At 34.3% G+C, this 24234-nt stretch overlaps 1 long non-coding RNA gene across 1 annotated transcript in view; it reads right to left on the bottom strand.

Moving 5' to 3' along the window:
- Positions 1 to 24234, bottom strand: part of LOC116664884 — a 668708-nt gene that overhangs the window by 338874 nt on the left and 305600 nt on the right. Inside the window, exons 6-8 of the long non-coding RNA XR_004321387.1 lie at positions 23936 to 24061; positions 10105 to 12755; positions 415 to 476 (exon numbers count right to left, since the gene is read on the bottom strand). This is a non-coding gene — a long non-coding RNA (uncharacterized LOC116664884). The remainder of the gene's footprint in view (positions 1 to 414; positions 477 to 10104; positions 12756 to 23935; positions 24062 to 24234) is intronic.

The raw sequence follows: 24234 nt of genomic DNA on the forward strand, positions 1-24234 counted from the left end.
TGTGCATCACAGATAGGCTTTCCAATTATTTTTTAGTTTCAAATAGATTGGTGAATTTCCCTGTAGCTCATCTGAGTCTAATCATATAATTATGTTCCATTTAATTGAAAATGAGTACCTAAAAATGTTTAGATTTAAAAAAAAAAAACAGTAATTCTCAGATGGTAAAAGTTTTCTCAGATATTCCAAAGACTTCCAATGTCATTATCCTCTGGGTCATAGGCCTTGAACCAAAGATTATGCAAAATGTTTAGATGAAGTAAGCAAGATGCAAAGAAAATTTGACTTAACTTACTAAGTCCAGCTCAGTGGTAAGAAGCCTAAAATTTAGTGTCCAATTCCAGCCTTAATAATAAACTAAATAGTACTTCTAAGACTCAATATTTGCAAAATGTAAATAATAATGGTACCTACCTCTGTTGGGTACTAGGTCTCCATTGCAGCAGCCTTCTAGTGGGTCTTCTCTTCTGGAGAGACTGAAATATGAAAACAGTATTTTCCATACTCCCTTAGAGCTAGAGTTCTGCATGCAAAATATGGTCCACCAATTATATACCCAAGCAAATTGGAAAGTGAAGATGAATCAAAGGCCACTTTTTACTGCTTTAGGCTCTGGAAAACAAGGGCATGGATATGCAAATTTTATTTTTCTCTGCATTCATATTTCAGTATGTAGCCCCAACTTATGAAAATCAGGAGGCAGCTGTGGGGTGTCCAATCACTAGCTTCATGTATCTTGATGGGGAAGTTGCTTCATTGGCGGCTTGTTGAAGTGGTTTCCTGACCTGTGGATGGCTGCCATGGCCATGGCATGGCATAGTTTTAACTGGTAGAGACCATGGCAGCCTCTGATTTGAGCAGAAGCAGGAGAGCATCTTTCATGCGTTTTTTGGCCATTTGTGTATCTTTGTTTACAAACTGTCAAGTCTTTTGCCCTTTTGTTTTACTGAGTTTTTGCCTTTTTACTCTTCTTTATTGAGTTATAATTAACACGCACGCTCTTAGGTGTTCAGCTTAATGATTTTTTAACCCAGATATCCATCTGCGTATCCGTCAATCCACTTAAGATACAGAACATCTCCATCATCACAGAAAATTTCCATCTCCTCCCATTCACTAAATCCACACTCCCTCAAAAGCGAGCTCTTTGTGATTTCTAACACATTATATTTCAAGTTTTGATTGTCCTTGGACTTTATAAAAATGTTGTTATGTACACTATACTTTTTTGTATCTGGCTTCTTTCACATGATTAATCCATATTGAAAAGTATCCTTATATGTTTCTGCATGAATCATTAGATTGCTCTTTTTTAAAAAATTTTATTCCAGAGGAGTATCCCTTTGCATAAGTATAGCACAGTAAGTTTATCCATTGTCCTATAAATGGACTTTGGGTTGTTTCACCTCTTGGGCCATTATGAATGAAGCTTCTATAAGTTTCCTTGTACAATTCTTTTGTGGACATATGTTTTCATTTCTCTTGGGTCAATGTCTAGGGGTAAAATTGCAGAGTCACTGGGTAGATTACACTGAATGTTATAAGAAATCACCAATTTTCCAAACCAGTTGAACCATTTTGTACCCTGACCAATTTATGGCAGCTCTATTTCTCCACATAGAGGGAAACACTTAGGGTTATCGGTTTTCCGTTTTACCTATTCTTGTGCTGTGAAATAGTGTATTAGTGTGGTTTTAATTTGTGCTTTCATTTGCTAATTGGCTACTCATACGTATTTTTGTGAAATGGCTGCTCAAGTATTTTACCAGTTTTTAAATTGGGTGCTTAATCTTTTTATTATTGATTTTAGTAGGTCTTTATATAATCTAAAAGTTCTTTTCAGATATATGGACTGAGAATATATTTTTCCTAGCCTTTAGCTTTCTATTGATCTTATAATGTTGTCTTAAGCAGAAATTGTAATGTTTACAGGAACCCATTTTACCAGTGTTTTTTATAGTCAGTTTGTATTTTGGCCAAGTAAACATTTCTCAAAATCTTAAATACATTCTCTTATTTTTAAAAAAATACTTCATCATTCTGGGTTTTATTTTATGCCTGTGATTAACCTCAAATTAATTTTTGTGGACAGAATGAGATTGGGGACAGGCTGCAATTTCTTCACACATTCAAATGACTGTTTAGCACCACTTATTTAAAAATATCTATTTCCCAATGGCCTGCCTTGATGGCTTGTTGAAAGTCAGTTGCTCATTTATGTGGACATCAATTTCTAGACGTCCCATTCTGTTTGTTTAAGCTGTTTGTCTCTCCTCACTATCTTGATTATTGGAGCTTTACAGAAAATATTGAAATCAAGTAGTGAAGGGCCTCCAAGTTCATTCTTTTTCAACATTGTTGTGGCTATTCTAGATTGTTTGATTTTCACATAAATTTTAGAAATAGCTTTCTATGCTTTCGAAAGAGCCTGCTGAAATTTGGTGTGGATTATATTGAATCTCTCAATTCATTTATAGCAGTCTTTATTTCTTCTTACAAATTCATCTCACACTTCCATCTGGCACTATTTACTTTCATCCTAAATAACTTACTTTAGCCATCTTTGTAGTACAGGTCTGCTCCAGACAAATTCTCACAAAATTTGACATTCTTAAATGGCTTTATTCATGTTGAAGGATGTTTCTCCAGAGACAGAATTCTGGGTTGTCAGAATTTTTTGTCTTCCAGCAATTTAAATGTTATCCCATTATTTTGTTTCTGCTGTGTGGTCAGCAGTGTTTTGTTTTATGCTTCCCTATATATAGGCCAGAGATGCTGCTAAACATCTTGTAAGTGCAGGATATTCTCCGGTGACAAATAATTATCTGGCCGCAGATTTCAATAGTGTCAACAGTTAGAAACCCTGTTTTAAACTATATGATATTGTTTCATAACTCTCAGACATTTTGTCTTGTTTTTATTTCACTCTTTTTCTCTTTTATTTCAGTTTCATTATTTTCAATTGAATTCAATTTTACCAGTGTTTTCCTCTTTAATAGTCTGTGTTGTTAAGCCCATCAAATGCATTCTTTAGTTTTGACATTGTATATATATATTTCTTTTTTTCTAGTATTTTACTTTTTTTCTTTTTTTATGGCATCCATGTCTATGCTAAAATCCATCATCTCTCTTCTGGTGTCGGCTACCTTTTTGGCTAGAAACTTTGGCATTTTTATAATAGTTATTTTAAGGTATCTTTCTCATATTTCCAATATCTGGACCATCTCTAGGTCTGCCCTATTGCTGGTTTTATGTCTTAACCTCAGGTCCCATTTTCTTGCTTCTTTGTATGTCTTTAGTTCTTGAGCGTATGACAGGTATTTGGTATAACACACTAACAGAGAATGAAGTAAGTAATATTGCCCTCAGAAATTAGCATGCCTCTTCTCTTAGGCTGCTGGAGTATAGGCTAAGACAATCTGATCAAAAGTGGAAAAGTCAAGTTGAGTTTTGTGGTATATTTAGTTTAATTTATTTCACTACTGGCTTAAATACTTTGAGAGTAAAATGACTCTATTATTTTTATTAATATCTCTGATGTGAACTCTATCAAGATTCTGAATTTGCTTGTTCTTCTTAAATAAGGTGCTAGCTTCCAGAATAGTACTTCAGAACTCCCCCTGCTTTACAGCCTGGCTTTTAGGTTTTTAGATGGCTGAGAACACACTTTGCTTTCCAGTACCACATCCTGCCTCTGGATTTGGGAGGCTTTTCGGCCTTGCTGCCTATTACAATATTGAATAGACATAGTGACAGTGGAGGTAAGTATCTTACTCTCAGTCTTAGAGAGAAAGTGTTCATTATTTCATCAGTAAGTATGATGTTATCTGTAGGTTTGTTGCAAACACCTTTTATTATAGTAAGAAAGTTTTTTTCTACTCCTAACTTGCTAGGATATTTTGTCATAAAGGAATATTGACTTTTGTCAAATGCATCTGAATTTTATTACAATGACAGTTTATCTGCTTTTTCTACTAATATAAAAAAACAAGACTTTTTAAATTTGTTCTAGTTTACAGAGTAAAAGTCACTTTTTGGTGTAAAGTTCAGTGAGTTTTCACATGTGCATATTATATATTCTTTCTTTCACTTAGAATAATTTTGTAATGACGTATAGTCAGTTTACAATGTTGTGTCATTTTCTGGTGTACAGAATAATATTTCAGTCATACATATACATGTTCACATATTCTTATAACCACAACCAGAGTGAGATACAGAAACATTCCTGTATCCCAAAGAATATCTAATATATTTCATTTGTATTCACAACACTGATCTGTTCTGTCTTCCTATATTACTGTTTTTTCTAAAATGCCAAGTAAATGAAATTATACAGTATAGAACATTTTACTATTGGGATCCTTAATTTAGCATAATGAATTGGTGATTCATACATGCTGTTGCTGTTGTACATAGCAATAGTTTGTTCTTTTTTGTGTGTTTAGAAGAATTCCATTAGATTCATTTTTTTTTGAATAATAAACTAACCTTAAATTCTTGAGATAAAACCGAGTTGGCCATAGTACAAATTTTTTATCTTTTGCTATATATTGCTAGATTCATTTGATATACTTACTTAACAAATGTTTTGTCTGTTTATAAGGTATATTGTTCTATAAATCTCCTTTCTTATAATGGCATTGCTATGTTTTGATATCACTAATATCTTGAGTACATAACAATCAGAGAAATAATCTTTCCTTCCTTTATTTTCTGAAAGAACATGTGCAATACTGTTGCTCTTTCTTCATTAAATATTTGTTAGAGTGTATCAGTGAAGCCAAAATTATTTGTCTGAAATCTTTAAAATACGTATCTAATTATTATAATTGATATATGGCTACCCAGGATTTTTTTTTTTTTCTTCTTGATTAGTTTTAGTTTGTGCGATTTTTGAAGATTTAGTTCATACAAGGTGTCAAATTTATATTGGTGTATCATTCTTTATTATCTTTTTAGTATCTGTACAATTTACACTGACATCCTTCTTTCATTCCTAATATGGGAAATTTATTTTGTCTTTATTTTTTGATCAGTCTTCTTAAAGATGATCAATTTTGTTAATCTTTTCAAAGAGCCAATTTTGAATACTTTAATTTTTCCTATTTTTTATTCATTTTCCACCAGGTGGATATTCTCTTACTATTTTTTCTTTGCTTCTCCTTATTTTCTCTGTTTTCTTAAGGTCAGTAGCTTGTTTAGAACATTTATTTTAACTTTTTTCTATTCTATCAAAAATAGTTAAAGCTGTAAATTTTCTATAGAGTATCCTGTAGCGATAGCTCATAGATGTTGATATATTCCCTTTTAATTCTCATTCACTTCTCAATATTTCCTATTTTCTCTTTTGATATTGACATTAACCTAAAGGTTGTTTAGAACTGCATTATTTTTTCCCCTCAAACTTTAGAGGAGTTGTATATATTTTGCTTATCAATTTCTAATTTAATTAGATTGTGGCAAGCCATCATATCCTGTATGACTTCAATCTTTTTAAACTAATGAGATTTACTTAATATGGCCCATAAGTGTCATTTGCCTGCACTGATGAGCATTCCTCATTCTGTTGTTGGGTGCAGTTTTCTCTAAATATCAAGTATATCAAGTTGGTTGACATTGTTGTTCATACCTTTTATGCTTTCTGATTTTTTGTCTATTTGTTCTCTCAACTATTGAAAGAGGAGAATTAAACGTTTCCAAACATTATTATAATCTGTCTATTTTTCCCTTTGATTCTGTCTGTTTTTGCTTCAAGTATTTTGAAGCCCTTTTATTAAGTACTTTGACATTCTGCCTTGCTGATAAGATAATCCTTTTATCATTATGAAATACTTGTTTACTCTTAACAATACTCTCTGTACTGAAGTCTACCCTGTCTAATATTAATATATATATCAGCTTTTTCATGTTTACTCTTAGCGTAATATGTAATTTGTCATCCAACGACTTTCAACCTACCTTGTCCTTATGTTTAATGTACATCTCCTGTCGATGGTATATAGCTTGACTATGCTTTTATTATCCTGGTAATCTCTGTCTTCTAATTGCAGTACTTTTTTTTTTTTAATTTTAATTGAAAATAGGTATGTATATGGTTGAACTTATGTTTAACATTTTGCTATTTATCTTATATTTATGCTATATGAGTTTAACTCTTTCTTTCCTTTCCTTTCCTTTTTTGGGTTATTCAAATTATAGCTAATATTCCATTTATTTCTTCTCTTTGATTTATAGCTGTAGTTATTAATATGCACTGAGATAAGGAAATACAAATATGGAACAGTAAAATGTGAGGATGAGCCTTGCATTGGATTTGAATTAGAGGTATCAGTATGAACTAATTATTGCTTAAAAATATATAATTCTTTCCTTGAAGGGCTTATAAGAAAAGTCACCCAAAGCAATTGGTACATATAATGCCCAGATGTTGGTTTTCAAATGTCACTTCCAACTAAAAGATATGAGGTTTGGCACTGAGATAGTAAAAGGTGAGCCTGAAACATTTTGTTGCATCAGAAATCAAGGGTATGTTCATACAGTAAAAAGAACACATTAAAAGGATACAGGAGATTACCTGAAAGGACTTTCCCTGGTGAAATTTAGGACAAATTAACCATTAAAAAATAATAATCATAATGGCTTATAACATATTGACAAAAAAATGAATCAGTACAACTAGAGAGATACTTTTTAAGAAAATCAAGAGACTATGTATGAGGGAGAGATCTTCCTTACAGAATAAAAGAAATGGAAAAATGTTACCATTTTGCAATTAACACCATAATAAATAATTAAGTTCTTATGAACAAATATTAAAAGCAGAATTTAAAAAAGAAAAATACACTCACATTTGGAGATTTCAATACCCATATTTCATTAATTGATAGAACAAGTAGAAAAAAGTCAGTAAAGAGATAAAAGGTCTGAACAACACTATCAATTAACTTGACTAATTGCAAATTATAGAACACAATAACAAATAAACAATACACATCTATTTCAACTGCACAAGAAACATTCACAAAGATACCATATGCTCCACCAGAAGGTGAGTCATCATTAATTATGAAATAATGATATTAAATTATACTCATTTGCAATAAGATATGCAAAAAATCCTCAAATATTTGCATATTAAATAAACACTTCTAAATAACATGTGGATCAAAGAACAAATTACAATAGAAATCAGAAAATATTTTGAACTCAATGATAATGAAACTACAACATATCTAAATTTGTGGAGAGCAGCAAACATAGTGAGTAGAGGGAAACATATAACTTTAAATGCTTAAATGTTTATATTATCAAAGAAAGGTGTAAATAGAACTGAGCTCCCACTCTAAGAAACTGAAAACAAAACTGCAACTGAAAAACTTATGCCCAAAAAATGCAGAAGGGAGAAATAATAAAGATATGAACAGAAATAAAATAGAAATAGGTATTAAATATTTCCAACTGACAATCCTCTTCTATTTAGCTGGAATTTTAATTTTCTTATTCATTCATTTGTTCACACAGCCTACATTTATTTTGCAACCACTCTGAGCTTGGCTCTGAGTGAGATGCTGCAGAAAAACAATAATTACAGTTCCTTCTCTTGTTGTACGTAGGACAATAATTATTTAAATAACTAAATGTTTCCTTTTGATCAGTTCTACATGAGAACTTCAGGATTCAGTGAGATAGTAACAGGAGGACTGCAGCATCTCAGATGGATCACAGATTACACAGAAATAAAAGAGCAAATACATCACCCAAAATTCTCGGTTGAATTCATCTAGTACTGCTCAAAGGTTATAGAATTTTAACTGAAACGAAGCAACCACATACTTAGAGAAGGAGCAGCAGCAACAGAGTTTCTTGAGACCTGCTCTATTTCTTGTTCCCTCCACTGAAGTCCTTTGTGCATTACCCTGGACACAAATATTCTGGTCCTGTTTCTTTGGAGCACATGGTAAGATCGTGCTTCTGGGGAAAATGCAAAGTGTGTAATCCAGCATGTGCTCTTCCACCCTACCATGAAGATCCTGGAAGTTAAGATGAAGCTTCTGTCAGCCTTTAGCCCCAACAGAGAAGATGTGTAGCAGAGAGTGAGCTAACTCACAGGGCACATGTGGCATAGGCAAGAAATAAATCTCTGCTGTCTTCTGTTAGTGAAATGATGGGAAGCTACATTAAGCAACATAACCTAACCTATCTTGACTAATACAGATTTACATCAGTGGACTACATTAACCTGCCAGAGAAAGTGGACATTCAGCAGCTGTGTGACCCCACACCATTCTCTGCCTCAAATTATCCAGAATTCCTTAAAGCTCATTTTTACATAGAGGCTTAATCCGGTCTGCTCTGGTCAGGGGCAGTGGCAGAGGAGATCATTAAGGCTCCCCTGAGGAAGTGAACACCATTCTAATGTATTAGGAAATCTACCTATTTGACCACGAAAAGAACAGTTTCCCTTTACACCTATGCACACTCCCCTATATGGCAAAAGTTTAATAAATAGCTGTTAGTGTTTTATTAGATCATCTGTACTTTTACTAAATTAACTCATAGGAGATAATTAAGGTAAGCAGAAGTATTTTTTTTCAAGGAACCAAAAGTTTAAGTAACAGAATACTAAACAGTAGTCAATGGGCTTAAGTAATTAATCACATCAATAATTAGAGAGGCTTGGTGAGGTGAAACTAACGACCGAATTTCAGGATCTATTATATCAAAATGGAGTAGAACTCTCGCTTATGTGGTGCTACTCCGGTATCAGTGAAATAATTTAACTTTCTAATGACCTTTTCATTTAGGTTTGATTAATTCCTTACCATGGCATTAGCTCATGCAGTGAGCCTTAATGCCATGATAGATTTTATAATTACCTAGCAGAATCAAGGCCTATAAACACTCAAAATTGCAGGAGAAAATGTCATCACCTGCAAGTGCTTTGGCATTGAAAGACAGATATGTAGAGCAAAATTATCTATTATCCATATAGCAATTTAATACCTAAGTATCAGAAAGCATTAAAATCACTTACATTCTCCAATAACTTTAAATTATCCAAGGTTATTAATAACAATACTCTCAGGCAAACGACTTTACTGCTTTTCAAAACAAAAAATTATTTGTTTTTCTTTCTTTTCACTTATGCATTGGTTTTAACTTTTGGCTGCTTCCCCAGAATCTGCTGTTCACATGCTACCCTCAGGGATGGCTCTAGGCTGATAAAAACTTGGGCATACAGAGTTGCCAAACACTTTAAGAAACCATCAGTCTATTACTGGAAAAAATTAACAGTGCTTAAACAAAAAGATGTTGGAGATTTGCAAAGAAGCCCAGAGCAGGGAAATATCTAGCAATTTATACCAGAAATTGTTTCCAAGAGAAAATGAAATGCGCATTTTCAGGTAGTGTATGGAAAAGTTCATTTTTCAGGGAGACCGAGTCAGACTCAAAATAATAAAGCTCTGTAAGCAAAATGCTCTCTCAAATATCTACCTCTTAAGTAAATAATTATGTATTACTTTAGCACCTTAAGTTTACAAATTATTTTCACATTTGATCCTCACGATGATTCTGAGGATGAAAGAAGAGATAGTATCATCCACCTTTCATGGAAGAGGATACTGAGGCCAGAATTTAGAGGAAGTGACTTAATTGAGGTTATTATCTAGTAAATGTCAGTGTCAGAGTGGTGTCAATACAAAAACCCAGGCCTGGCCAGGACATACCTGAGACCTCACCCCATATGATTTCCACTGTGCAGACACAACAGATATGATTAACCTCAAGAGCGTAAGTAATAGTAAAATGTAAAAACATAATTTGGAAGCGATTAAGTTTTGAGTGCTTATTATCTTTGTTTTTAATATTTTATTTATGTGGAGATTTATATAATTTAATAGTTAATAATGGATGTTTTTAACCACTGACTTTGAAGAATCCTTGAAAATTGACTACATTCTGTTGCAGCTGTGTGTCACCGGTTCTGTTTCCAAACTCTTCTGAGTCTCATTTTCCATTCTTGCCAAGTATGGATAATACCTACTTCAAGGAATTGTTACAGAATTAAATAAGAGAATAAGAGAAATTTTCGATACTTACCAGTAATATGCTTACAAATATTAAACCACAGGCTCTCTGAAGGAAAAAAATATGCATGTGTCTATGTACATAAGTTTACTCCAAGTCTTACTGAAATAAAGAATGTTAGCACACAATTAACAAATAATAACAAAACACACAATACTTACTATTGTAAAGTCTACATAAGCAATTGATTCTAACAATGCTTCTGCTGATATCTTTCAAACTTTTGTATTGGTAGCCAAATTATGGCTACAGTTCAACCAGGATTTGACAAATGGAGTTGGATTCCAATCTGCCATCTCTTTCTCCAATAAATGTAACATCAGTAAATCTGACCTGTGACATGCATGCTGGTTGATGTTTTTGTTTACTCTGACAAGCTAGGAGGAAAGTGGAACAACCGAGATGTGTGTCAGAACCTCATTTGCTCATCAGTGATGTGAATCGCATCTTTGCTGAATCAGATAATAGTTTTCAAATGATAAATGAATGTTTCCTTAATTGTATACTGTTCATAATGTAACTGCACAACACCCTTTCCATTTTAATTTGCATTATTAACATTTCTGAAGATTAGACAATCAACAAAACAATAAATCAATACTATGGCTGATTTTAGCCACTAATATGATGTCACTGAATGCAGAGCTGAGAAAGGACACGTAGTAGCACATTATTAGACGGGATTTCCACCACACAGACACAATAGATATGAATAACCTAAGAGCATAAATGATACTAAAATGTAGAAAAATAATTTATAAGTGATTGAGATTTGAGTGTTTATTATTTTTTGATATTTTATTTAAGCATAGGTTTATACAATTTAACTTTTAATAATGGGTGTTTTTAACAACTGACTTTGAAAAATTCTTGAAAATTGAACAATGGGCTCTCTCAGGTGAGCAGCTGGCTACAGCATAACACTAGACCCTATTACATATTATGCTCAGTGAGTATTTATTTTCTTCCTTTTTTTCCTGATTTATCTTGTTAACTTTCCGCCCATTTTCCTTACAGCAAGTTAAGGCTCCATCCAGTCCAATTCAGCATTTCTGCCCTTGGTATCTAGGAGATTTGGGGAGGTACCATGATAGCTGCTCTTAATTAAGTCAACTTCCCAAAACTTCCAAACATGTCTAAATTCCCTTAACAATCATTATGCACCTAACATAAATTTAGCTGTTAATTTTTTTAATCTATTTTTATAATCTGCCTGTTTTAAGGGGAATAACAAAAACCACAAGAATAAAGTTTACTTTTTAAAATTCTAAAGGACTCCTTTTTGTTCTCTATAGAGCCAAACTATAGGAAGCAGCAAAATCTATTAATATCCTTTCTCTATCCAGGATGCTGACTCTAATCAAGGGGACACCCTATCCTGGGAAGCCAGTGATGACCAAGCCAGCAAGAAAAGTCTGAGTGTTAGCAGAGACTCATAGCTCCCTCAAGAGACTGTGTCCACTGCGTAGCAAGGTTTCCTCTACATAAGAAACTTAAGAGACTCTGAGTGATTTTCAGGACCTCATTTTTAGTCCCACTTCCTCTCACATGCTCTTCCCCAGAGGCTGATGGAACGTCACTTAGTTCCTGTTACCTGATGCCACAGAGGCTCTGGAGTGCATGATCCAGTATATGAGGTTTATTCGTCCTGACTGTCCTGATTACCCTACAGTCTGCAGGAATATGCTCTGAGTAAAAATGGGACCATTTTTACCCACTAATCACATTACAGTTCTGATAGGTTAAACATTTGCCTAGTATTACTTTTCATTTTTTCTTTCATTCTCTTCTAAGTCTTTTGGGTTTTGTTTTTGGTTTTGGCATATAAAGTGTTATACAAGCATCTTCCTATCTCATCTTATACAAAGTCCTCTTCTTGTTTCCTTTATCTCGAAATCAATATAGCATTCAAGTATTTGTTCAGGAGCTGCAGGTTTCATAATCCCACCATAAAAAGCAGCTTCTCCCAGACTCAGGGAAATGAGATGAAGCTCACCTTCTTTCCATTGACACTCATTTTCAGCCGCTACTGATGGAGATTTTCGGGTAGATTAAAAACAATTTGATACAAACTGCCCATCCATCCTCATGGGGCTAATTGTTAGATTCAGTCTGTATCATAAAAAGCCTCTCTACTACGTGCCAGTGTCAGCCCTTTTGCTTAGAACTTTTATAATTTTATACTTGTCACAACCTCTAGTGTCATCTGGGAAACTGGTATAAATAACGCATCCCTATTTAGCTAATGAAATACTTGGGAGGACCAATTTTAAAAGGTATGCTAAAATGTTTTGCAAATGGAAAGGCACAATGGAAAGAACAAAACATGCTATTATGATTTTATTTACAACACTTGAGCTCTAGTGTAATCACGTACAGTTTTCCAGAGATAGACACACTGAGGTTTTGATGATAAATCTTATTTTCCTAAGGAGTCTGGATAAGATACCAGAATGTACCAGGAATACTAACATCTAATGGTGATCCAGGCACTCACTTTGACAAGCTCCTGAAGGAGAGGCACATGGACCAAGGAAGCAAAGTGGGCAAGGCAGTCCGCTTACTCTTACCACATGGGCTGTCGCTCCACACCCCAACGTAGGCTGGACTTCAGGAGGCAGTCTTTTTGCCACAAAGCAGAAAATTTGCTTCTGAAAATGGACCTGGTATAATTGCAGAGAATTGAACCATCACTGTACACAGTCAGTGGACACAATTTGCAGTGACTTATTCTGGCCATTACTCTAGTAATGCTGTCTGGTGCTTCTGAGAACCCTCAATGCAGGTACCACAAACACCATCTACCGAGACATTCATCTAAATCATCATGCTAGAATGTGATTTTGAAACATGAAGAATCTGTGTTTAAAAGGCAACTGAAGAAAAATCATTCTGGAACAGGAATGGGAAAGAAATTTTTTCTTCGAAGTAGTTTTTTGCGGGAAGAATAGTTTAAAAATTTCTCTTAAATTTTTTCTCCTTAATATTCTCTAGTTCTCAGATCAACTCAGCCTGTGTCTTTAAAGAGAAAAATGCCAAAATGGGGAGAAGGGATGCTTAACGTCCAGATGAGCACCAATTTCCTAAACCAAGTGCTGCCTTTCTGTCTGTCTGAGCAGGTGTTCTGGCAGCCTCATCTTTGGAAGTCATAAAGCCCAGTAAAGAGACACATGATAAAAGATTTAAGTCTCTCTTATTAACACATAACTGTTAGCAAGTAATGGCAAATTAGGAAACATTAACAATAGATGATCCTTAACTACAAATGTCTTGACAGGTGTGAGTGTGAACTTTTTATTCTTACATGTGTCCAGGGTTTAAAATGCGCTTTTAAGGTTACAATAAAACCTGGGGTATTTTTGTCTTTGCAGTTTCAATATCAATTCTATTCTCATCTGCAGTCTCATTCTTAGGTCTTTAAAATAAGAGCACTTGGGGAAAAGTAAACCACAGAGAAGGGCAATCTCGCTACGCAATAAGCAACAAAGATTAAAAAAAGATGGGTAATCCAAGTGGAAAAGCATCATTGTAAGAAATGCTCAAAGAGGATTTCTTTCACTCATAAATAGATCATATTCATGGGGATTTGCACCAACATAAGCACTTTTAAAAGATTGTATATAATCTCTTCTTGGAATTGACATTTAGAATCAAGTTCTCTACTCCCAACTCTTAGGCCTCCAAAGATACAAAAAGTGGCCACATTTTCTACCAACACCAGGAAACTTATTTCTTATTAGAGTATTTGTCTATTGAGACAGACAGTATTTATGACTGATATAAGCAGAGTAAAGTAGCTCCCTAACCTCGGTCTTTGAAATTTTGATTTCAATTCAATCCAATCAACTAGAGCAGAAATTGACCAGCAATACAGCACCAAAATTTTATTCCATATAATATTTATAATATGTTACAGTGATATTTATCTCTTGTTTTCTTTCAAATGTACCCAGAGATATGAAATATGTATAGGGCCTAGCCCTACATGCTACGCAAATAAACACACAATCATTAACCCTCTACGGAACACATAGAATACCGTCCTCACAGCACGCAGGACACAGCAGTGGTCTCCTGGCATTTGTGACTTTATATCCCATGTTGTTAACTTACTGGAAGCAAGAATTGTGTTTATTGTTTGTTTGTTTGTTTTTGGTGGGAGAGGTAATTAGGTTTATCTATTTTTAGAGGAAGTACTGGGGTTTGAACCCAGGACCTTGTGAATGCTGAGCATGTGCTCTACTGAATGAGCTATACCTTCCCCCTTAGAGAATTGTGTTTAATTCAAATGTATAACATTGAGACAACAGAATTATTGGCAAGTCCTAGGTGCCTAATAGATATATGATGACTGAGTGAAAAAAGTTATCGTAAAGAGATGAGGAATATCTTTGGACCTGTGAAATGAGATGTTACCCACAAGAGGGTAATTTTGTCAACAACAACAAAAAAATTAGTAACGGTAGTTGATAGTTGGGGAACATGTACCAGATGGAAAACAACTATTATCTTAAAAGATTGTGCTGTAAACTGTGGATGTGTTCTAGAGGGTGGGCATATGTGAAGGTGCAGAGTCTGCTTAGAGCAGATAATCCACCCCTGGGTCCAATAAACTCAGAGTATAGAATCAAATCATCTAGTTAAAATGAACTGATAAAAACTTACGACATTAGGTAAGTTTTCTTTGGTGTTGAGAAGAACTTGTTCTCAAAATGTAAGTTAAAAAGTCAAGAGGTTTAGTGAAACTTCTCTGAAGCAAAAATAAAATACTTTGAACACTGATCATTGGGAATATCTGTATTAAATAAATGACAGATTAAAGCACTTTAAACTCTCCTCAATGACAAAGTCTGATCTAGCAACCTTGGGAGTTACCTTGTCTTCAACAGTGCAAGTTTGGGGTTGTTTGGGGGTGGGGGAAACAAAGAAAGAAAATTTAAAAGAAAAACAAACCGCAACCCTCTAGTGATCCATGTGTTAGTACATAAGAATTTTTGAGGGATGGAAGTCCCAGCAGGGGAAACAAGCAGTTCAACCTCTCACAAGGAAAGAGGTGAGACACCCCCGTTCCGCACTGCCTTAAGCCTTACAAAGAACTGTTCTCTACCCACATTAGAGCACTTATTGGTACATTTCAGCAGCAGTCTCAGTACCTGGGAACAAACAGCAGACCATTATTTCACTCCTCTGAACAGAACCTAACAATTTTAACAGCAGGAGTTCAAGTGTTTTATCAACAGCATGCTACTATCTACTCTGAAAATAAGAAAGAAAAGAAAAAAAAAGAAAACTTCAAAAACAAAACCCCTTAAGGAACGTGGTATGAATGTTTAGTGAACTATGTGTTTGGAATAGAAAATTGTCACAGCATGCAAGAAGATGGCAGTCATTCAGAATGGCAGCAAAATTATCTTTGTGCCTTTCTGAGCTTCCAAATATGCCCTATACTTTATTCTACCTCCTGGGTAAGGTATCAGAATACGTTGTTTGGAAAACAACTGCTTCACTTGGTTTGCCTAGTCTGAACCTTGTTGACTTCACCATTGGTCATCATCCAGGAGAATCATAATGACTCACCTCTCAATGTCACCAAACCACAAACCCTAGTAAATTGTCACAGATCAACAGATTGACCTTTTGTTCAGTGTAAACCTTAATATCACTGCTGAATTCAGATAGGATTCCTGCATAAGTTTCTTCACTTCAGAAAAAAACTCAGAGTGCACACAGCCATCCCAGGTTTTACAAAGAGATGGAATGGAATAACAAAATATAAAGAACAAGCTTGGAAATTCTGTTTAAGACCCAACTTAGTGCTTAGTACAAGGAAATCTTAGGTATTGCAACAACTGTAAATACCGTAGGGTTTTCAGTGAACTTACGATGCAGTGTTAAAATTTGCTTTGGCCACTCAATCTAAGTTAATACTTTTATTTCATCACATAAATTGATTTATTATTTTGTAAGTGTTTCTGCTTTCAATAAAGGCACCAGAATGCAAAATATTAGGGGTATTAGTTAAGACCCAGCTCCTCACTTTTAGGAACTCATTGTCTATGTGAAAGCCAAGATCTTGGTACTAAATATATTACGAAGGTACATGACATATCAAGCAATGCAAGAATTATCAGTAGAAAGAACAAAGTCAAGATCGAGATGAATGGTTAAGTGAATAAATGCCACAAGTTCATAGTTAAGAAAACACTGTGATGAGGTGGAATAAGAAATGGATCTGGAAAGATAGTTAATATTTAGATGGATAGAGGTGAAAGAAGAAGACATTTTCAATGGGGGGGGTGGTAAATGAAAATAAACCTAGTTTGTTTGGGGACATGGAGGTGACAAAACTGATTACAGCTGGTGATATGTAAAGGTGTTCTTAGAATTAACATTTGAGAAGTAAATTGGATTTAGATTGCAAAGTGACTTGGATTTTATTTGAAGGTATAAATCTTAATATTATTAAGCTACATCCCACCTTGGTCTGAAATAGTTTACAAAGATGCAGCTAACCAAGGAAAATAATTTATACTTCAGGAAAAAAATGAGTCAAAATAAAAATTAAGATTTAAAATAGTGAGGTATACCTAGGAAAGAAGTTAATTTTTTTAAGAAGCATGCTATAACAAGTTATACGTTTGTTAAAAGCAATAGGCAAGATTAAGTTTTCCCACACAAAAAGGGAAAATCAGGTAAAAGACTTAGTATTATAAGGCACAAATAAACCAATGCTCAGGAAAATCACAACTAAGACCAAAGACTTCGAAAAGAAGTCAGTGAATATACGATAAATAACACCCAGAACAGCACAGCATAAAAGCTGATAGAACAAGATAGAACAATTTGCCAGAAATTCCCTTAACATAGGTCAATGATAGATGTTAAGCCACGGTGGGATTCTGTTTTTGAGGGATGAAACTGTCCAGATATGTTTTGCATTGATTGCTCGACTTAATGCAAGAATATGAGGTCAAAAGTCATGAGAGCCTTTGAAACAGGACACCTACATATTTAAAGTCAGCCATCTGCAATGAGACTTCCTCCAGACTTCTTGGTCGCAAAAATACAGGACCTTTGGAATAGTTTTATACATCAGCATGTGGGCATTGCCCTCACAATTTCTTTTTTGATGCTAGCTCTGTAAAAGATACAATTCATTCACAAAGAAAAGTATGTTCCTCTTCCGTAAGTTGCCAACCAAGTCTTTTAGCAACAGAAGCTTTAAGGTAAATTCAGGGTTGCAGAAACCATCCATCAGAACCTGGAAAGCTTTAACCTGGAAAGATAGGCATCGGGTTGTCAAAAGCACTATTCGCTTTTAAATTTGTGATGGAGATTTACATTTACTTCTTACCCTGTGCATAATTTGAAGGTCTGCCTATTGGAAATGGCTGTCCTTTCTGGAAAAGGTACTACTGCAATGGCAGCAAGGGAAATAGGTCATGAATTAACAACCTTGTTTGGTGGAAGTTTCATGACACCTGCCAACACTCTATACACAAAGAAAGCTTTTCTCAGTCCTTTGCTTTCATGACTGGTGAATTAACTCATCTATTTTGCAAAAGAAGTGCTCCATTCTGCAATCATTTCCATCTTCTGACATCTGCTTCATGCCTATCTTTGCCAGTCTAAGACCTGCCTCTTGTCAGATATAAGTGAATCAGAGTAAATAAAAAGGCAAAAGCACTACTTCACATTAGGAAGGTGTAAAGGGCCTTAGCAGAAGTTGACACAAGTCGCCAAGTATAAATAGTGATCTTTACTCTAAAACTGACAACTTAGAATTGCTCACCAGAGGGCTTGCTGGATAGCTTAAAATTGAGTAAGAAATAGAATTTACCTAAATTATGATATAAATTTTGTTAATCTTGTGTGGTTTTTTTTTTGAATAGCATAAAATTATATTTTAACTAATACTTTATTTACAGTGATATATTTTACATTCTATTTCCATTACTTATTTTATATTTAAAGGCCTTTATATTGTTACATAAAAATCATGAAAGATACAACTCCCTTCAATATGAAGAATAATAAATGTTAACTGTGGTTACCTTTTTCAAAAACCATAGAAAATTGAAACAAAATCATTCAGTAAAATTGATGACAATTCTTTGAAATTATAATGTGCTATGTTATTTAGGGCAAAGTTATGTAAGGTCCAAAATGGAATATAGTATATAGTTCAAACAGTGAAATCATTTCATAAGTAACAGTGATATCTCTGTTACATTACAGAGTTGCTGTAATAGAATACCTTTGAAATAGCTCACCTTAAAAAATCAAATGGAGTTATGATTATGAAAGTGGACTATGAATAATGTTATTGGGGAATCTATCAAATTAATAAGTGATTTCTTATTTTTTAGTTACAATTTTGCTAGACATACCTAGGTTTATCCACACTTGCTATGTATCCTTGTTGTTCTGATAGTCATCTAATAGAAACCACAAGTATGTACAAATGTATTTGATGCAGATTTTCCTTTTGTTCTGTTTCCTTTTTCACAGAAACACAAAGTCACAGTGTATACGCTCTCCCACATGCCTACTAAAGGAAACTTTATTTTTTTTAAGTGTGTATGTGTGTGTGTGTGTGTGTGTAGAAGTCAAACTGTGCTGGGCAGGTAGGTGATTTTAAAATGGACAAAATAATAAATTTACTTCTCTTAGTACCATCAAAACTTGCACAGAAAATGCTTACCATATCTTCAGCCCACTGCTCCTTAAATACTTGGGAAGAAAAAAGATAAAGGAATCATAAAATCAAAAGGTTTTGGACTAATAAGAAAGTTTCAAAGTAATTAAGTTAATGATAACATACTAGTAGCCAAAAGAAAACTGTTCAGCATCTCTTATTAGACTCTTTGTATAATACTTATCTATTCATTTTTAACAACCAGGCATATATATCTGTGTAAAAAATACTCTGTGGGGAACTTCAAGTTCTAGAAAGTATATACTTTGTAGAAGGATATTTAGAAAATGTGAGTGTATTGTAAAGTTAATACACTTCCATACAGTGGAATATTATGCACCTATTAAATTTTCTCTAATACAAATATTTCTTGTAATGCATTATAAAATGAAAAGAACCTATGACTACAGTGCTATTTAATTTTTTATAAACAGATGCACACACACAACGCATACAAAGGTAAAAGGACTGAACAATCTATTATCACTGATTGGTTGGAGTAAGAGGGCTTTTAGTTTCTAATCAAACTTACATCTTTTTATATTTCCAAATTTTCTGCGGTCAACATGTGCTAATTCTTAATGAAAAATATAATGTAGAGTGTTAATATACAACAGAAAAAGTAAGAATTATTCCAGCAACCTAACATCCAGGCAGAAGATATATGCATCCCTTCAACTCTTATATTCAATAATTATGTTAAAAATCAATGAACGAGCGCTCTTGTTCTGTATAAGATGGCTAAGCACACTCCACTCTCTCTCTCACACTGACTCCAACTATAAAAATGGACAGAATGCATGAAGCAACCATTCAAGGACACTGAAAAGTACATACTAGCAGGCATAACAGATAAGAAAATGAGCGCCTGAATAACCACCAGACCTGCACTGGTGGTTATTCACCATATATTTATTTCCCTTTGGACTCTTACCATTTGGCCCTAAATGCTGCACAGTTATAGAGCTGGGTGGCAGAGAGGAGTAATTAAAGCCTCAGCTTTCTGGGCAGAAGGCTGTAAAGGAAGTCCCAGGGAACCTACAAGTACCAGGGAGAACAGACAGAGGGCAGGGCTTGGAAAAGAAACCCTACAAATTTGTTTATGAACTCCTGGGCGCATCACCAAGTTGTGCACGTGTAGACCAGCTCCTAATCAGTGTATCAAAGCTACTGAGAATGGAACTAACACATAAACTACCAACTAGGTTCCAAACTAGTCGCTGGGTGGTACACACAAGGGACAGATCCAAAGACTTTGAAAACTAAACTGAAATTGCAACCACAGCCCACAAAAAGCATGTTGGCACTTTCAGCATAAACCTACCCAGGTTGAAGTCCTGCTAAAACAAAAACATCAACATTTTCCTTGGGATTTAAAGTAAACCAGGAGGGTTACAGCATAACATTCAAAATTTGCAAGCTACAGGCCAAAATTGTATTCCACATGGAAAACTAGGAAAATTTCAACTTGCAGGAGAAAAGGCAATCAACAGATTCCAACAACAAAATGACACAGCTGTTGAACATATCCGAAAAGACTTTAAAGTAGTTATAAAAATGCTCCAACAATTAGGAACACTCTAGAAATAATGAAAAAATAGAAATTTTCAGCAAAGAAATAGAAGACATAAAGAAAAGACAAATGGAATTTTTTTAACTGAAATATGCAATAACCAAAACAAAAAATTCACTGGGGAAGCTCGATAATGGAAAGAAGATGACAGAGAAGAGGATCTTGAAAATAGATCAACAGAAATTATCCAATCTGAACAACAATCTGTTATCAGAAAATACCAACATACCAAGATTAGTAACTCTTTGCTAGTCTGTTAAAAAAAAAAAAAAAGAAAAAAAAAAGAAATGGATATTGATATAAAATTATTTCATAATATCAACAAAAATATAGAATATCTAAGGATTAAATAATAAGAAATGTTGAAACTACATGAGGAAAACAATTAACCTAACAGAGGGAGAGATAAACAAGACCTGAACTGAAGGAAATGCTATGCCATGGACTCTAGATGATGGCTGATAACTTAGAACTGCCAGCTCTCCACAGTTAAAAAGAATTACAATACAATTCTAATTAATATTCCTCCATGATGTTTTGACAGACAGACTAGGTAAAAATACGTTAAAGTTTACGTGGAAGTTAAATGCCAGAAACAAGCCAAGAGAAGTATTTGAAAGGAACGACAGTGAGTAGGGGCTTGCTTTAAAATACCAGTGCATACTCTAAAGCCACTTTAATCCAAATAATATGTCACTGACATAGGAAAAGAATATAAAGCAATGGGAAAATAGGCCCCAGGTATATATATATTTCATACATGACAATCTGGTATTTAATTCAATGGGAAAATTATTTTTTAATCATTTAAATCAATCAGCTTTAAGAATGCTTGCAAAACTCACTACATATTTGGAGAAAAATAAAAGAAATAAAAATGTATACTTTAAAAGTATTAAAAATCCTAAAAGGGCGTCTAGTACATGAAATCAGTATTCCCATTAGAAGAGATCTTTGAAACTGTTATTAGACCCAGCAGTTGTTAAAAAATAAATAAACATAATTCAACATATAAAATTGTAAAACACTTGCACAGCCGTCCATATTTCCTAAAAGAAATGAATTAGAGCTATAGAAATTGAGTGATATCATGAACCATTTTTGTAATAATAGCAAGATTTATAAAAAATTACATGAAATATAATCCTACTTTGTACATCAATGATAAAAATGATGAGTATGCATATGTATATTTATATTTATGTGTCTACAATATCTACACAGAATTATGACAATGAGAAAAACATAAAGGAGTCACAGTAGGCATTTAACATTGGTTGCTGAGGAGTGAAAAGGGAGTTTCTTGACTGAAAAGAAAAAAAACGGGAATTGTGGACTAAAGATTTAAAAATTTGGGAGAGGGTATAGCTCAGCGGTAGAGTGTGTGCTTAGAATGCACAGGGTCCTGGTTTCAGTCCCCAGTACCTCCATTTAAAATAAATAAACAAATAAAGTTATTGCCCCCAAAATAAATAAATCAAAATTTTAAAAAATTTATGATATCACTTCTATGTTGAATCTAAAAAATACAACAAACTAGTGAATATAACAAAATAGAAGCAAACACAGATATAGAATACAAACTAGTGGTTACCAGTGGGGTGGGGCACCATCAGGGTTGGGGAGCAGAAGGTACAAACTACCAGGTTTAAGACAGGCTCAAGGATGTATTGTATAACATGGGGAATATGGCCAATATTTTATAATAACTGTAAATGGAAAGTGACCTTTAAAAATTGTATAACAATAAAAAATAAAGTAGATGGACAATATACAATTAATCAATTCTAAAAAATGAAACAACCCTCCAAAAATATATTCTACTTTTAAAAAGCATGTAATTCTTGATTACATTTAAGCAAGAGAAGAATACTTGGGGGGACCATTGTCTCCAAATGATTTGAGTTTCAATGAAGAACTTGGAGCCAAGATCTTTTCTAACCACAAAGAGCTCATATCTATTCATTAGGCTCAGTCTAGAATAGAGATTTAAGCAATATCTGTTTCTAAGTCTCATCTAGATCCTCACTGCAGAGTATTACTGGGACAAATTAACAAATGAAAGATAACTTTTAATATATCTATACAGTTGTTGAGAATTGGAATTTTCTTTAATTTTTTTAATCCTTCACAAAGATAGCAGAGTTGAGTGCAAACAAAGGCACTTAAGCATATTTTAAATTAGATGTATGTATTTTCTTATGTCACTTCTGTTTATTTAATACTAAAGCTATGATTCTGTGCTTCAGACAATAACAACCATTAAGGCCAAACATGGTAATAGCTATGTCCATACTGTCACGTACTGACCTTGGCTGAGAAACTGACGCTTTGGAGAGGAAAGTGTCTAGTTACTCTCACCTATTAGGCACAATTACTATATTCCTTCCCCCACAGTGCGGTATCGCATTGTCTATAATGGGTGTAATTTCTAGAGAAGAAAGATGTCCTACTGTCAAAAAGAAGAAAGATGTCAGGAGAGAATTGAGTTGCTGAACTCCTACTCTGTATCGTCTCTGTGATAGATTTCCATACCTCATCCCAGCTATCTGCCTAAGAACTCTCTGAGGAAGAGATAATTTCCTTTTTCACTAGATGAGGACCCCTAGCTTCACATAATTTAAGAAAAATATCTAAGTTTATAGTGAGTGGCAGAGTTGCAATCTGAACTTTACACATTTTTCATTTCTATTACCCAATGCTGTCTCTAAAACCAGAAAAAAAATTATTTAAGAACATCAGCTTCTAAGTCTTAAAGTGAATTCTTCATTTTTTCTTGGTTTCTTTGTTTGATTTGAGGGTGCATTTTGTTTCACCAGTCATATCTCAGAGCATAACTTGAAAGAGCTAGAAATAGAACTAGAATGAATATCACTCAAAAATGGATGAAGGGCTTTTTCAATCCTCTTTTAGGACATGTTTTTGTTGTACATGAGATGGTTGCATCATAGTAAGCAGCAGCAAGATTGCTTTTGCTTTCAATTAAGTATGGTTTAAAGAAGTATGTGTGGCTACCAAGTCTGAACCCTAGAAATAAAACTACAGTCATCAGTCTCAAGTATGTTCCATTTCAGGAGGATATCCAGGTAGTGCCCTCTCCCTCCCAATAAAACCATTCTTGACTTTCCGCCTCCCCCCATAGCCTTGAAGATCACAGAAAGCCCAGTATCACATTCTACGTGCACAGAACCAGTAGTTTAATTAATGAGAACCCCATTTCCCCTTTTCCTTTAAAAATGAGTATTCAGATGCCAACTCGAAATAAATTTATGAGATCTCAGGTATGAAAAATTGTTGCACAGAATTTTATAATGGAGAGAAGACAAAACTACGGTGCCTATCACAGTCCTATGGTTGAAGTAAACGGCACAAAAAAGCTGGGGTATGAATGGTCAGAAACTAGCACAGGATAACCATGGGCAAAAAGACTTGGGATGATCTTGAATGTAGGAGACTGTTATTATAGACTGCTCAGCCAAAGAAAAGCCCTTCCTCTTGCTGAATATATGTGTCAGTCAGCATTCAGTGAGAGAATCAGAGCCACAAGGGATGATTTAGAATGGGGTACTTACAGAGATTTTAACCCCACGCAATTGTAGGAGCTGATGGAACAGTCTCGGTTCAGCTATTTCTTCTGCTTCTGGTGCTGATTGTGGAGTCATAGTGCAGGAGGTCGAGAAGGAAAGATAGCCACGAAGCTGGGGAGAGAAGGAAGAGCTGAAGCCTGCGAGGAACACCTAGGACCTGTATCTATCTCGTGTCTGTCCTTCTTCATTAACATCATGTATGACATACAGGAAAAGTTGGCACTTGTCACAGAGTCACACTAGCACCTGACCAAGGACTTAAGAATAACTAAAGGAAGAAATCT

This window comes from Camelus ferus, chromosome 7 (genome assembly GCF_009834535.1).
Source record: "Camelus ferus isolate YT-003-E chromosome 7, BCGSAC_Cfer_1.0, whole genome shotgun sequence".
Lineage (NCBI taxonomy): Eukaryota > Metazoa > Chordata > Mammalia > Artiodactyla > Camelidae > Camelus > Camelus ferus.